The sequence below is a fragment of the Panthera leo genome, chromosome B2 (assembly GCF_018350215.1).
Source record: "Panthera leo isolate Ple1 chromosome B2, P.leo_Ple1_pat1.1, whole genome shotgun sequence".
Classification (NCBI taxonomy): domain Eukaryota; kingdom Metazoa; phylum Chordata; class Mammalia; order Carnivora; family Felidae; genus Panthera; species Panthera leo.
The window spans coordinates 14,329,895-14,346,777 of NC_056683.1; the positions used below are offsets into that span (position 1 = coordinate 14,329,895).

General features: G+C 46.9%; 1 long non-coding RNA gene across 1 annotated transcript in view; it reads right to left on the reverse strand.

Moving 5' to 3' along the window:
* Window positions 1–15,814: 15,814 nt before the first annotated feature.
* The window catches only part of LOC122218945, a 32,309-nt gene continuing 31,240 nt past the window's right edge, over window positions 15,815–16,883 (reverse strand). Inside the window, exons 2-3 of the long non-coding RNA XR_006202188.1 lie at window positions 16,471–16,621; window positions 15,815–15,886 (exon numbers count right to left, since the gene is read on the reverse strand). This is a non-coding gene — a long non-coding RNA (uncharacterized LOC122218945). The remainder of the gene's footprint in view (window positions 15,887–16,470; window positions 16,622–16,883) is intronic.

Here is a 16,883-nt window from a genome sequence, read left to right on the forward strand (position 1 = left end):
TGAGGGGAGATTGCTGCTCAGGGACAGTGTCAGGAATCTGAGACTCTTGGCGGGTGTTGGCTGGGGTTGGCAACGAGTGGACGGCCACTGGTAGACACTGGAGAGACTCATTCCTGGGTTTCTTTAAAGGGGGAGGCAAGTCATACGGGCTGAGGGGAAAGGAAACGATCTCCGGTTTCTACGAAGCAACCACTATTTTATTCTCGCTTCTCCTGTAGCTGCCTAGACCCAGTCACTCAAGACAATGCAGATGGATAGTCTCTCCTTGTTTCGCCAGGGTCCAGTAAGTGTTTCCAGGTGGAAATACTAGGCTAAAAAAAAAAAAAAATTGAGAAGATTCCCTAGGTTCCCTGTCCATCGTTGAAGGAAAGAAGTGGCTCGTCAGGCACTGTTGTTACCGAAGTGCACTGCTCCACGCAGAGAATGAAACGTCCTGGAGACCACACAGAGCCGAGTTCTCCCTTCTCCTTCCGTGTTGTTTTTCATCTCGTGGAATTGTGTGCGTTGTGCATCAGAGACAGGGAGTAAATTCTCCTCGACACCCTGACAGACCTCGCGGAACATCTGCATAACGATGGAATTTATTTTGTTCGTTATGACTGCCGCATCGCGCGGGGCTTTATTTTACTCCCCCAGACTGGTTCTGCTTCCCATAAATTATCCAGCGTGCACTTCGCAAAAATGGCCAGTAGTCCTGGGAGTCTGAGTTGTCTCTGCTTCTTCATTTTGGTTATTTCCGTGTCATAAAAGTTATGACATATCAGACAGAAGAAGGATCGAGAAGGGCTCTAATAAATACTTTTCAACAAGCTCGAGACAAATCTAATAACAGAGCCACCGAGGCTTCAAAGGAAACTTGGGACGTGTCCCCGGTCCTAACAGCTCAAAGGCAGACGCACCTTTCTGCGGAAATCGGCACCCATTTCCGCTCTGAGCGCCTTGTTTTGTGCGTAGTGATGGAAACCGTATCTTGCTCACTTGAAAAACCGTCCAGGTCTGTGGTCCTCTTTGTGTTCCTGACAATGGATCTCCCCTTTGATTTTTTGAATACCTAACAGGTATAAATAGAAGCAGTGTGTAAGTACAAGAACAAACAAGGACCCCAAGTTTCTGGACAAAAGCGTGACCCACGCAGGAGTTCCTTCAGCTGTTGTCCATCGACCAAGGTCTCACATGGCATTTTCTAGAGGTAGGCGAGCCCCAAGAGCTGCAGGGTGAGTTCGTACCTCAGGAATGCTGCTGGTAGAGTTTCAGTCCCAGGGCCAGCAGGCTCAAGACCCAGGGAGAGACAATGTTTTAATTGGAGTCTGAAGGCAGAAAACAGCCGGTGTCCCAGGCAGTCAGGCAAGAATTTTCTCTTGCTCAGGCCAGGGTTCACCTTTTGCTCCACCCACCCCAGGCAGGGCAATCAGCTTGACCCCATCTGTCAACTCAAAATGTGATCTCATCCCAAAATACTTTCATAGAAACGTCCAGAAGAAAAATGCTTCGCCAGATACCTGGGTGTTCTGTGGCCCCGGGGCAACTAAAATATAAAAAATTAACCATCATGGGGGGTAGGGGGCCATGTGAAATTAGGCCCTAGGGTGCATGCGCCGTGTCTGGTTTACCTGAGACATCCTGGGAACAGAACCAGGGGCGGGATAAATTGCAGGAGGCTGTTATCTATCTCAAGAGATACTAGTGAGCAAGAAATCGTGCCGCCCACCTCACCCCTCTGTGCCCGCCAAAAATAGCAAAACTCTTCTATCCTGAAACCCTCATTTTATGGTGGAAGTTTTCAGACTGCTGGATTATTTGTTCTTATGCTCTCGGGGTTCCAGGATGGGCTAGGGATGGGCTGTAAGGGAAGGCAGGGAGCAGGGAGGCTTGCTTCTTTGCCTACCGGGGTCACGGACTTCAAGGTTATTGTTCTCCTGTGATGTTGCCGCTTCGTATCCGTTGGGCGATACCGGGATACCACAGAGATCCCCATGGACGCACTTGGGGCCATGAAGCAGAAAGGGGGGGGGGTCTCCCGGGTGGCCAACCAGCTGGAGCCACAGAAGGGCTGGCCGCCTCCCCGACGTTGTCTCAGAGCAAAGCTCCAGTCTGCCATCATTGACATGAGTTGGCTCCTCTCCTTCCCCTCCCGCATTTCTTATCCTATCCTCTGGAAATGCATCTTTGGGTCCGTCCTGCCTGCTTCTTCAACATGAAGACTCATTCCTCTAGCTGAGCCTTGACTTGTTGAGGTAAGGCCTGGCTGTCAGTTATCTTTAAATGTAGCCCCCGAAACATGACAATCGATTGACTCCCCTCGGGGCAAGGATGTCCAGAGCTCAAAGACTCACGGAGATTCCCGAAGATGTGTAAGTGACGGCAGGGGTGGAAGAGGGTGGAGTGCAGAAAAAAAAGAGCAAAAACGTACTTTATAGTCATTTCTTCAACTACAGACGTAGAGGTCGTTAGCAATAATAATTATATAAATATGATGTCGTTACGATTACCATCTCAAGCTCATCCCATTAAACCTTCCGTATATCAGCTACGACGCTCGATGCTTTTAGACGGTTTTTGTTGAATCCCTGTAACTTCACGAGGCAGATATTTCCCTCCTGTTATAGATTGGGCTGGGGGAGAAGTTACATTTTTTGTTCTAGGCACTGTGCTGGGTACTTTAGATATCTTTTCAGTAGTATTTACAGCCCCTTAACATATCAGATCCACTTTACAGATGAGCAAACTGAAACAGCAGCCCTGTTTAGGAATCAGGCGAAAAGTTCATAGCTGTCAATTTGGTCAACACCAGAGGGAAAGGCTCCTAAAACACCGGAACTTTGGGAAGTCAGCTTTAGGCTAAGGTGCTTTGGAGAGTCCAGTCTCTTGGAGATCCTTCTGGAAGTTTCTCTGAACCAATGTCCCTGGCATCTCCCAGTGTGAACCCTCCGGCCGCTGGGGGCTGTTTGGAAGTCAGGAAGGACAGTAAGAGGGGAGGGAGGATTAACTTCTCTGTAACGCACAGACAGCCGTGATACATGTCGAAGGCAAGTGGATGCTAAGTGAGAAATTTTATTTTTCATTCTCACTTCTGTCCGCCGGACTGCTTTACTCTCCCTACGGCGTAGCAATGATATTATGTATATAAAAGACTGCATGATTTCCTTTCATCATCACTGAACGCTATTTATCGAGTGTCTATGTGGATACGCTAGCTGCCGTGGAAAATCAGGATATCTACTGATTGACACATTCATCACGTGTGCATGAAGCGGGGGCCTCTGGGTGCCTGGACGCAAAGCCGCAAGTTTTGAAATAAGAAGTATTTCGGAATTCCTTTCCCAGTGCACCAAGCCGACTCTCCGGTCCCTTGCCAACCAAAAAGGCAGAATAAACAGAGCATGTTCTCTCTCACCTCCCCCCACTTCAGGTCCAAGGCGAAACACTGGGCTATTTGTTTCCCCCCAAACCACAGCGTGAACTTTTCCAGCAATGGCAGGAAAAGGTTTCCCGTTCCCCGCCTCCTCCACCCCATCCCCTTCTCCAATTAATACCAAAGGTTTCAATTATACTGGAAACCTGAGCTCCGGCATGTTATTAGAATCCCGTTTCAGGAAAACACACTCCCGAGCCCCCAGGTCCTATGGAGATTTTTCCGTTCTCCAGAAGCCGCTGGGGTAGGACTGCTATCTGAGATACTTCTCAGGAGGTGGTTCGGCTTTCCCCCTTTCCTAGGAAGGAACGGGATCCCGATCTGATGGGCTCTGGGCTGCCTGGTGCTCAGGAAGTTCGAGGAACTTGAGATTACCCTTTCGGTGCTTGACGCCATGAACTTCAGAGGACCCGCTTCCCCTGCCCTGGTACTCTTCACCTCCAACCAAGAAGTGTGCTGCTCTGGGGAGGCAGATTTGCAAAATTAGACTCTTCTCTTTGTTTTTGTTTTTCTTATCCATCGTGTACATTTCTTAAGGGAAAGATCAAATACTTTATCCATTTTTTAAAGAAGAGTAATCACTGGGGCGCCTGGGTGGCTCAGTCGGTTAAGCGTCCGACTTCGGCTCAGGTCATGGTCTCATGGTCCGTGGGTTCGAGCCCTGCGTCGGGCTCTGTGCTGACAGCTCAGAGCCTGGAGCCTGCTTCAGATTCTGTCTCCTTCTCTCTCTGACCCTCCCCCGTTCATGCTCTGTCACTCTCTGTCTCAAAAATAAATAAACATTAAAAAAAAAAAAAGAGTAATCAGGAACCAAGCTAAGAGATAGGAACCGAAAGAAACTACAAACCCCAAACTAGGAAGAACTACGCTCCTTTGTGAAACGTATTGTCTTACCTTCAGTAAACACTTGCAACAGGTTTGCTTAAATAATCAAAACTCCGCACCGGACAGACATAATTTTGTGTATTTTCCAAATGACTGACATCAGCTTTGCTCCTCGAGACCATTCGTTATGGACAGACCAGCGAAAATGGAAAATTTCCTAGTTAAAATACAATAGTTTCTTCATACGAACGTCAGCTCCCTCCAGGAACTTTCCAGTCTCTTGTGGTTCAGTCAATCCTTTTTTGGTGATTATCGAATCGATTCCAAAATAAACTTGTCGCTCAGCCTTCAAGATGGCGCCCAAGGACTCCCAGCTCCTGGTATTCGCACTCTTATGTAGTCCCTTCCACATCACATCAGGGTTGTTCTTGCGACCAAAAGAATATGGCAGAAGTCCTGGTGTGTGACTTGAGACTAAGCCACTTAAAACATGACCGTTTCCACTTTGGTGTTTGAGATCACTTTCTCTGGAGGACGCCAGCTGCCATGTCAGGAAGGTACCTCAGCAGCGCAAGAAACTGTGACTTCCTCTCAACAACCGGCAGCAACCCACCGGACGAGCGGAGGGGCCATCTTCCAAGTGGATTTCTCCAACTCTAGTCAAGCTCCCAGATGACTGTCATTCTGGCCAACATCTTGACTGCATCCACACGAGAGAGCCCAAGCCAGAACCATCTGCGAAGCCACTCTCGAATTCCTGATTTGTAGCAACGGTGCGAGATAGCAAGAACTTACAGCTTTTTACTTTTATTTTTTTAAGTGTATTCGTTTATTTTGAGAGAGAGAGAGAGAGAGGAAGTGGGGGAGGGGCAGAGAGAGAGAGGGAGAGAGAGGATCTCTGAACCACCAGCACAGAGCCCGATGTGGGGCTCAAACTCACAAACCATGAGATATGACTTGAGCCAAAGTGGGATGCTCAACGGACTGAGCCACCCAGGAGCCTCCCCAAATGTATAGATTTTTAAGCCTCTCAAGTTTGGAGTCATTTGTTACGCAGCAATAGATAACTAATGTATCACCTGGGACACTCCTACCTCTCCCCCCTTGTCTGGCTTGAGACACAAGTTTGGAACAGAGCGAATGACAGTGTTGGGGCGTCGAGTCAGGAGGTTGTGTGACTGCAGGGGTGACGGAGAGGGCTCCTGGGTCTGTGTGGTATCCTGAGGGTGCCCCACATTGGATGGATGATCCAGGCACGGAGGGGATGCTGGTTGGATCTGGTCTCTGCCGCCAAAGACTCTATAAATGATTTTTGTGATCCGTTCTCGGCACGGTTGGTGGTTTGCCAAGGCTGGGCCAGCCCGCTTAGCTCCTGCCAGTGCTGCAGAGCCCTCCTTGGGCTCAGCTTGTCATTCCCAGTCAATCCCTGGCCCAGAAGTTCTGCAGCACCAGAGGTTACTGGCCCCATGGCTATGGTGGCAAGAACCTTCGTGGCAGATGGTCGGTCAGCTGACGCGGCTACCTTTCTTGTTTCTCACAGGGTCGGAGACACTTCTGGATCCTTCCACGTGCACCAAGGGAGGCTCAGGATTGCTACCTCAGACTTTCACTCTGACCATGCCACCCCATCTTTTTAGCTTTTGTTCAGCAGGCTTGCATTGTCACAGGCTCATTCCATCAACAGTCTCCTGGTGGAGTTCCAGAGAGGGAGCAGGGAGCTGGACCCCTGCTTTGGGCCTCGCTGCTTGCTCTGGCTTGCTGGAGGGCAGGACACGCGTTCTTGATCATTTGTTCCAATGCCTCTTCCTCCACTCCATAGGGGATAATTTTGATTAAATTAAATATGGTCCATTTCCCCTCAATACACAAACTCACCCGCATGTGCACGTGCACACACACACACACACACACACACACACACACACATACCCAAACACATTCCAGTTCAAAGTGGAACTATGCTAACCTACTTTCTTTAACACGCTCTCCCAAAGCAGCTAAGTCTAGAGTATTCGAATCCCCTCCAGGCTGAACATGAACTTCACTGAAATTCATTCAGTTCCAGGCCTTGTGCCCCAAGTCAGACTGGTGTGGGGACACGTAGGGTCATGATACATCTGGACTTTAGATCCTGGGTTGACAGGAAATGAGTAAAAGCTATGAAGGGAACCTTATGGCCTCAATGAAAACCTCATAGGGTATATATTTTGAGGTCTGTACGTGAAATCCTGAGCATGGTCAGATTTGGGGACCCCCCTCCATAAAGAGCTTTTTTTCCCCATACCTGCTAGGGTTCATTAGAACTGATTTGAGCAGAACCAAAGATATAATCCAGTCCCCAAGCAGAAAGCAGTTCTCTGATTTTTCTCTGCCTTTCTGAGTAATTAACATACAGTGTCCTTAAGTCATAAACAGGTTTCTATTTGTTGCTATGAGCCTTTGAAGATGTCATCACGAGACTGACCTAGGGACTTCCTAACCGATGAGAGTTAGTATTGACCCGGACACTCAACATGAGCCGAACTGAGGGCCCCCATCTCCGCAGGATTCAGCAACACTGCGAATGAGCTTCCTTAAGCAACAGCACCTGCAATTCCACTGGTGCGTCATGACTGCCTGGGTGATGTCCTCAAACCTCCAGCCTCGCCGAGCGGCCCTCGAAACCTCACATACAGACCTAGGAACAAGTCCTCCTAGACTCCTCGTCCAGGGTAATAGCTCCCTGTATCCTTAAGGCTACAAACTTGTGTGCTGTTAATGCAAGACAGTGTTCCTTTCGGTCCTACCACAGTAGAGACAGGCAAAAATCTCCCTCCCTTGTTCTGTCTGCCATTTTGTCACTGGAGCTCTGAAGCTGAGTCCCTCGGGGAGACATTCCCCTCTGCCAGTCCCTCTTTCTTCAAGGGCCCCAATGAGTCTGGTGTCAGACCCCATCTGCCTTTCCTGTGTTTTTTCTCTCTTTTCCAGGCACAAACCCTCTTGTGCATGGGTATCCTTTCCTTCAAGGCAATCTAGCACAAAGACTCTCACAGTCTAGTGGCCATGAGACCATCCCACAGGATGATTTCGATCTCGTTCCAGGCACACCTGGAAACCCTGGCTAAATTCAGAGAGAAAGTAGTTTGGATGTGCCTAGGAGTTTTTTAAGTTGGCCGGACTCTGCCCCGGCAGCAAATCCCCTTATGGAAAATTCTAATAGGTTCTAGACATTTTTTTCCAGCATACCTTTATCATGCCGGCAAGTTTTAATTGGATTATTTGCAAATGGCTGACTGTATCTGATAAAATCAATTAGAAGAAGGAGCTGGTGGTGGGGAAGGGTGAGATGGGGGAGGGAAGAGCAGGGCCTTTGCACTGTGGTTACATTAGTCATCTGGGGCTGCCATAACAGATACCACAGACCAGGGGTGTTAAGTAACAGACATTTACTGTCCCACAGCTCTGGAGGCTGGAAGTCCAAGATCAAGGTGTCAGCAGAGTTGGCTTCTCCTGAGGCCTCTTTCCTTGGCTTGTAGATGGCCATGTTCTGTCTGGGTCCTTCCCCCCATTATGTGTCTGTCTCCTAATCTCTTTGTCTTATAAGGACACCAGTTACATTGGAATGGGGCAAAGCCATATGACCCCATTTTGACTTAATCACCGCTTTAAAGGTCTTATCTTCAAATATTGTCGTATGCTGAGGGACTGGGGGTTATAACTCAGACATGAATTTGGAAGAACACAATTCAGCCCATAACACTGGCGTTGGGGGAGCAACGGAAGGTGAGCAACGGAGCAAAGGAAGGTGAGCACGGTGAAGCAGAGCCTTTATGTGAGACCCCCTAGGTCTACTGGGCTGAGCGAGTCTCTGTGGGTCAAGAGGCTAGCTGAGCTTAGTGGAGTGTCTGACATCCTTCACTATGACCGACTGCTACGTTACTATGGGCAGAACTAAAGGTGTATGACTCTGTGTTCCAAAGAAGGGTTTGGGAAATCCCCCATGGAGCCTTGAACTTTTATTAATTAAGGGTATCCCAAAGCTCTATGTTCCTTGATCAAACAGATGACTCTCTTTGTGACCACAGGGAGCCCTGAAGGATAGGAACTGGCTGGGAGACATTCAGAGTCTCAAGACTCAAGATGAAAAGACACAAAGTGTTTGGGAAGATACAGAATATGCAAACTTCTTTATGGTGACAGTATTATTAAAGCCATGGGACGTGAAAATTCTATAGGGTTTGGAATAATCAAGGAACGGCAAATGAAAATGGTACCTGGACCATATTCTCATTTAAGAACTGATAAATGTCACCTACAACCTATTGATTTATTGTTCTATCTTTATTGTTCTATTTTACTAAAAGCACTCTATCAAGTTTAATAGGTCCACCTGAGACCTTTCTGCCCAAACTCTAAGCTCTGTTTTCTCTACCAAGACTTCAGTTTTGAAATGGCACGCGCTCGTGCGTAGCTTTGGCCGGGTTAGACCCGCATGGTACATTTTGAGACCCAAGCCCAAGATATTGTTTTGGGGGAGAGGAAGTCACAGGCTTAAGACATGCAGTCTTGTTCCCGGTTTATGGCTCAGCCCTTCAGATACACATATTTCATTTTAATTTCAGGATCGACGTAACAACATCTCTCAAGCCCATTGACTACTTTGAAAGAATAGGCTCTAGTACCCCTATTAGCAGCAGTGAAATATTCATAATGGTATGCACCTGTCATGGCCCTGGTGTACCAATCCAGTATTCCCTCATTCATTTCATACATTTTTATTAAGTACCTGCTATATACCAGGCACCGTGTCCCCAGCCATAAACACAACAGACAAGCCCCCGCGCTCAGGGATTTATAGAGCGTTAGGTGCCCAGGGTGACATCACAGGGAGCAACGGAGGGAGGCGGCAGGGAGAACAGCATGGAGGGAAATGAAAAGGTGAGCAGCCGAATCACGTTATCCAAAGGCCCAGGACGATTTAACACGTAAGAGTGAGAGGCTCCAATTCATATTTTTAAAGGATTATTTGGACCGCGGTGCGGACAAAGGATTACGTGAGGTCGATGTTGAGCAGAGGAATGAACTGAGAGGCTGCAGTGGTCCAGGTGAGACGTGACAAAGTCTGGGAAGAGGGCGGTCGAGGTGGTCGGTTTGAGAAGGGGGTGTGGAGAGAGGAGAACGGCTCTGGTGCCTAAATGAGAATATTGCCCACAGAGGAGGGGAAGGACTGCTTGGAAAAGAGCAAAACTGTAGCTAATGGAAACAGGCTTACAGCCTAACGTGTAAAATTTAGTTCAGGCTATGAAGGATCTCCTTACAGCAAGGGCTACTTTGTTCTGAAAAGAGTAGCAGGGGAAAAACGGGGATATCCCAGGAAAGGGGCTGAAAAAGCAGCCACATGTTGAATGATGGAGGAAGGCCCTGTGCGAAGACAGGGGGTTGGACTAGGAAACCTGAACTTGCTCCGGGCACGGACTCCGATCTGTGCTATTCGGTGTGTGCACTGAGCCAGCTCCTTCCTCTTCCCGCCGTGTTGCCCGGATTGTAGCCGCTAGCCATATGTGGCCATTTAAATCTAAATTAAAAATTATTACCTTAAATGTAAAACTCAGTTCTTCAGCAACACCAGCCACATTTCAAGCCCTTCAGTACCACCTGCGGCTAATGACTACTTTGTTGGTTATCATAGTTCTAGAACATTTTTTCACGGACAGCTCTATTGGACAGCCCTGTTATAGAAAGTTCTCACTCCCTTAGATTAAATACCTCTGGGAATATTTCTAGGCACTGCCCGCTAATCTCAGTTTCATCTTGCCAGTTCTCTGTTGCTGACCCTTTTGGTTTGGGTACTAGGACAATCCCCTGCCCCCAGACCCCCAAATCGCATGTTAAAATCCTTTCCCCTGTGATGATGGTATTAGGAGGTGGGGCATTTGGGGAGTGATTAGGTCATGAAGGTAGAGCCCTCATAAATGAGATCTGTGCTTTTATCAGAGACCCCATAGAGCTCCCTTACCCCTTCTTCCCTAAGAGGATGGTGAGAAGATAGCCGTCTATGAACCAGAAAGTGGGATGTCACCAGATACCAACTTGCCAGGGCCTTGATCGTGAACTGCTAGCCTCCAGAACTGTAAGAAACAAATCCCTGTTGCTTATAAGTCACTCGGTCCATGGTATTTTTTTAAAAGCCTATTTATTTATTTTGAGAGAGAGAGTGAAGATGAGTGGGGGAAGGGCAGAGAGAGAGGGAGAGAGAGAATCCCAAGCAAGCTCCGTGCTGTCAGCCCAGAGCCCAATGTGGGGCTTAATCTCATGATCCGTGAGATCCTGACCTGAACCAAACTCAAGAGTCAGACATTTAACTGGCTGAGCCATCCAGGCTCCCCAGTCCACGGTATGTTTGTTATACCAGCATGAACAGACCCAGACAGGTGCCCTGCCTGCTCTTAGACCGACCACCCTGGACCATCCTTCGTGTCTGACTTGCCCTCACCTGGTATGTGGACCCCAGGTCCTCTTTACTCCATGTCCCATGGCCACACACCAGAGCCCTATCCACTTTCAGGCCAAGAACCAACTCTTGGGCCACATTCGGCTTGGTCTTGGGCCCCATTGGCTAAGCCTAGCAGTCTGCCGATCCCAGGAGAGGCTGTGACCCAGGAAACAGAGCACCTGGGCCAAGGGTGGGAGTCAGATACCCATGTTCAGTCTCCAAGGAGACTGGTTGGGTGTCTTAAGGGTGAGCGTCGACGTGTTCTACAGGGGCAGCATCCCATAGCGGGAAATGCGTGGGGAGGAAATGTCAGTCCCTGTGAAGTAAAGCAGTCAGGGCCTTCGAAGAGAAACAATAAATTAAAGAACAGGTATAAGAATTTCGTGCTTTCCCTGTGCTTCAGAAAGCAGGTTTCATGTACATTTGAACACCCAGCATGCTCAAGAATGGAACAGACATTCACGTGCCTGCAGAACCCAAACACAGCTGGTTGGTCTAATTTTAGGTCCCTAAGCATTGGCAGTGTAGCCAGACTCAGCTGAACTCACTGGAGGTCCTGTGTGAGTGGTAGGACAGCACCTTTGTGAGCCCGGGCTCCCCAGGAAGGGGCAAGAGGCCGTGTCTGCTCAGGTGTGACCTCTTAGGACCAGGGGAAAGGACAACCTTTTTCACTGGCCTACTTGTGGGCCTCAGATTGCTTTGAACACCTCTGAAAAGGAGTCTTGGAAAGAAGGCTATGGTAATACCAGCCTTGTGTGGTGGGCAGAGTGGGAACATTCAGGAAGATAATGTTTGCCTGGGATAATGGTTCCATGGAATATTGATGTTCACCATTTTTAAAATGTTTGTTTGTTTATTTATTTATTTATTTATTTTTTTATTGAGAGAGAGAGCAAGCAGGGGAAGGGCAGAGAGAGAGAGAGAGAGAGAGGGGGAGACAGAATCCCAAGCAGGCTCCATGCTGTCAACACAGAGCCCGACGTGGGGCTCGAACGCACGAAGCGTGAGATCATGACCCAAGCTGAAGTCAAGAGTTGGATGCTTAACCAACTGAGCCACCCAGGCTCCCCAATATGATTCTCCATTTTGCCTGGACTGATCAGAGAAATAGGAGTTCTGGCTGACAGAAGCCTCTGGAACCATGTGGCTTGGGTTTGAATCCGTTTTGTCATCTACTGGTTATATGATAAACTTGGAGTGAGTTATTTAAGCTCTCTGTGTTTCAGTTTCCTCATCTGTCAAATGATGCTTATACTAGGGTCTACCTCATAGAACGAGCCTGACACGTTGTCGTAAAGGTAGATAGGGTTATGCATGTAAATTTAGAATGGCGCCTGGCACACAGCGAACATTTAGTAACTGTTAGCTACGATAATTAACTGATTGTTCTGATCGGAGACACTTAGCACCGATAACATCACAAGACAGCAAAGGGTAGGGGTGAAATGTATTTTCTGGCATCAAAGCCGGGTTCTACCACTAACCAGCTCTGAGAGCTTGGGCAAGTCACTTAAGCTCTCTGTGTCTCAGTATCTTCATTGATAAAATGAAGTTAATAATATGGGCTCATTAATAGTATCTTTTCCAGATGGTAGTTACAAGGATTAAAGCAGCTAATATACGTGAACCGCTCAGAAGAATGCCTACTATTACAGAGTGAGAACTTGGTAAGAGCTAGTGGCTATTATTATTGTGTGATTATTATTGTATAAAGGCAAAGAGTGCAGTAAAGTTCACTGAAGGTTGAAATGAGACTAAGCCTCATTTACTCTTGCTCTGAAGAATCAGACGGAACTCTCGGATCTTACAGGCACCAATCCAGTTCATCGGCAAATGTTTGTGGAACGTCCACGGTGTGTCCAGAACTCGTCACTGTTGCCAACATCCGATAGCACCGTGCCGGCAAGTTCTTGGGTAATGAGAGTCTGGGTGCGGCCGTCAAACCCAGAGGTCAGTCTAGTCCTGTCTGTTTTGTCAAGGCGAAGTACGCCCAAGGCCGCAAATATCATGGCGTCTCTAAAACACTGCCGGGCTCGAACCCAAGAAGACCCAAGGAAGGAAGACCTTGTCTAAGTCCCTTAAACATCCCTCGTGTGATTCTAAGTGAGGTCAAGGCCCAGACCATAGAGGCAGAATCAAGTCAAAGTCTTGTGGTGTTTCTCGGGCCTCCCTCTTCCACACCTGTGCCTTTTTCTCTCACCGGCCTGTGGTATGGCACAGGTGACAGAAGAAAGACAGGAGACTCGGGGAGAGAGGCTCATAATGGTGACTCTGTGTCACCTCGAAGAGTCATTGGACACCCTTGTCCCTGTGTACCAATAGGAAGCCTCATCTATGGCAGGTAACACAGCAGTAAGACAGAGGAGCCCATGAAGGGCCTTTCCTCCTTCAGAACGTACAGCTCTCTCACTTTGCCCCACACCACCTTCGAGCCTGGCTAAGACGCAGGAGTAGTTCATAGGTCATGATGTGGCCTCTGGGTAGGCCTAGGACACCCGTTCTGTGAGGAACTGAGAGCTGAAAACAAGAATGTGTATGTGTATTCTCTGTCTGGTCCTGTCCACTTCTCCGGAAACAGGACCCCGGAAACCCCTCTCCTCTCTCTGCCATTTTGTCGCCCTTGCACGCCAGTTCAACCTCTCTCTACAGCGAGGTCAGCCTCATTTTCCAGGGCCAGAGATGCCTCCACACTTCCCAGGGCTGAGAGCCTTGGCTCCAAAGAGCCAGGCTGAACAGCCAAAAAGCAGTTGCCAGGCATAGAGACCTGTTCGATTCCTAAGCCCATCCTCTGCAGGACTCAGGGAAAACAAGGGAACGAATGTAGGATTTTTCCCTCCGACTTACAGCGGAAAAGAAAGGCCACTTCTCAGGCTGGAGAATGGTTCAGAAATAGGCCTCCCTCTTGCTCGTTTTCTCCTTTGCTTGCTTTCAGTTTAAGTCAATTAGACAGAAAATGAGATCCCAAAACCTACAGCTGAACACGCCTGGGGTTCTTATTTATCTACTTATTTATTTATTTGCCTTTTTTTTTTTTTTTCCCCCTTTCTCCCTCCAGCACCTTGTTCTTGAAACTTGTCTGGTTCAACATTTCACCGGCTTGGTTAAGTATCTTGTAAGGAAATCATTTATAATAAAGCGGGTATGCTTGGGTTTATCATTTCTAAGCATGGGTCAGGGTTTGGTTCGCTATGTTAAACTCTCCATGCTGCATGTGATTTGTCAAGCTTTGTCAGGAACAAAAAGTTCCGGGATGTGCAAAGCAGGACTGCTTGGTTTCCATGGAGATACTGCTAGTTAGGCTATGGAAATCCTGAAAAGGCCAGAGGATAAGTGACAATACAAGGATTTAGCGGCTGATCTGAAGAGCCAGACTGAATTAATGAGATTTTGCACCGAGCGTTATTAGCAAGGCTATAGCACCGTATGGCTCTTAGGCCCTCATTTTCTCAGCGGCAGGCTTGGAAAACAGAAATGGAAAGATTTAATTGCTGTTTTTTAAACCCTTTAAGATTATTTTAACCTATAACATTTTAAGGTTGTAATAAAAAAACGGGATTCTTCTCCCCCCCCCCCCATCACTCCGTTACTGTTATTACTGTGTTTTGGGGGGCGGTTGCCCTTTATCTGTGCGGAGATGGGAAATTCAATAGTACTTATTATATTGAGCAGTTAATTCCCACATACTGTGAACACATTACTGTTCAAAGTAGGTTATCTGGAGTTGCATTTAGAGCCAAGGGAGAGATACCATGTCATTGGCTTTATATCTCCTAAGGCTATATTAATTATTTATGATAGACTGCTGATGTAAACTGTTAACTCTGGCAGGTCATAGTTCGTGCACGTATCTTTCCAGGGCTCTAGGTTTTTGGAGTTTGGACGCAGATTTCTGAAGACCAGCAACCTGTGTGGTTGCTCTGTGTGTTTAATTTCCGCGGCTGCTGCCGGGGCCGTTACCACCAGAAGGAAGGAAGCTTAGAAGGGACTCTTCCAGATCGTCGTCAGGTAGCAGTTTCCCCCAAAGTTTGGGAGGAGGCATACAGTCCAGAGGGCCTTCTTCTCCGTCTTTCTTTGGGAGGGCTGATGCCAGGACTCCTAATTCCAGCTCCTTGTGCCCTTGTTCCACTCACCCCCCACCCCCGCCACCATCACGAGCCAGGTTCTGGGCGTGGAAATGACGGGTGTGCTTAGCCCGATTGCCTTGTCATTTTCAACATGCTGCCGGCTCAAACTCTTGGTAAAATATCGGTATCCTTCGCCCTCCAGAAATCAGCCAGCCCGGTGCAGGGAAGGCCCCGGGCCAGGCGCTGCTCTTTCTTGCTAGTTTGCAGAAGGGCGGCACAAGCCCATATGTTTCGGGGAGATGTAAAACCGTAAGGTTGCTGCCGGGTAACCCACAACAAAAAATCACATGGAGCCACATTCCCCGGATTCCTGTACAGTAGACTAATCCACTTAATCTCACTGTTAGCTTCCCCGGGCGGGGATTTCACAGTCTCTTTTGATTTAGTGGTTTGTAAAATCTCTGATTAAGTGCCTTTGCCCTCCTATTGTCTCTCTATTCCCTAAATGATTTTGTGAAGAAGGAATCAGGGAAGTTGAAATAGGGGTCAACATACCCTCATCCTTCCTTATCTGGTTTTTCTTCATTATTGTTATTGTTATTGTTTTTTATATTTTATATTTTATATTTTACATTTTATGTTTTTTATATTTTTATATTTTATGTTGTTTATATTTTTATATTTTATATTTATATTTTATATTATTTTATTTTTTATTTTTTATGTTTTTTATATTTTTATATTTTATATTTATATTTTATATTATTTTATATTTTATTTTGTTTTTTATATATTATATTATATTATATATCATATTATATATTATATTATAATTATTTATATTTATTATATTTTATTTATATTATACTTTTATTATATTTTATATTTTATAATTTTATTATATTTTAAATTTTAAGGTCTTTTTTTTTCCCCCTTGATTATAGTACCCCTCGACACTATTTTATTTTTCACCTTATCAAATTCCCCTCTACCTTGCCAATTGATGCTGAGTCCCGTCCCCCCCCGCTAAGCCGATCGTACCTGTATTTCTGTTGTGGATTTGTCCGTTACCCCTTCTGCTCGGAAGGTCCGACTTCACCGCGCTGCGTCTCTCTAGAAAGGGCGGAGGGAAGATTTCGCCGAGCGAGAACAAAAAAAATCCTAAACTTTGTATGGAAACACAAAAGACCGCAAGTAAAAAAAGAAAGAAGGGGAGGGGTAAGAGCAAGCGTGATAGGGCCAGACAGGCTGGGCCTCGAGACCTGGTTCTGTCACTTGCTAGCTGTGTGGTTGGGGACGAGCTAACACCTCTGGTCTTCATTCCCTCATCTGGAAGCGAAGATTAAACGCAACAGCATATAGTGCGTGTAGAGTACCGACGTGCCCACGTATTATGACAAGACTAGCTCTCATTCATACGAATGCACCTATTTCGCACACCAGCGATTTGTCTGGGGGCATTTTGTCAAGCCCTTTGATGTGTGTTTTTTTCTGGTGTCTCTGCTCCGATTAAGCCTCTTGAGGTTGAGAGCCCAAGTTTTAAGATTTATTTCATAATTGCTAATTACATTTAGTTTGTGCTCTCGTGCACCTGATGCTCTGCCTCTTCAAAATGCTGATCAAAATATTTGGGGAAAATTACGTTGGGTCAAGTAGTATAAATTACCGAAACACAGTAATCCCTCCAGCCTCCTTACCTGTGGTTTCAGTTTCCCCAGGTCAACCATGACCCACGATCTGATGATCCTCCTAACATATGGTCGGAAGGTGGGTGGCAGCCTAATGGTTCGTCATGGTGCTCACCTCACTTTACCTCATCACATACACATTTTCTCATCTTGCATCGTCCTGAGAAGAAGAGGAAGTACAGTACAGTAAGATACTTTGAGAGAGACCACATTCATGTAACTCTTATTTTAGTATGTGGTTATAATTGTTCTTTATTATTAGTTATTGCCATTAACCTCTTCCTGAGCCTAATTTAAAATTTTTTATTTAATGTTTATTTATTTTTGAGAGAGAGAGAGAGAGAGAGAGAGACAGTGTGTGAAGGGGAGAGGGGCAGAGAGAGAGAGGGAGACACAAATTCCGAAGCAGGCTCCATGCTCCG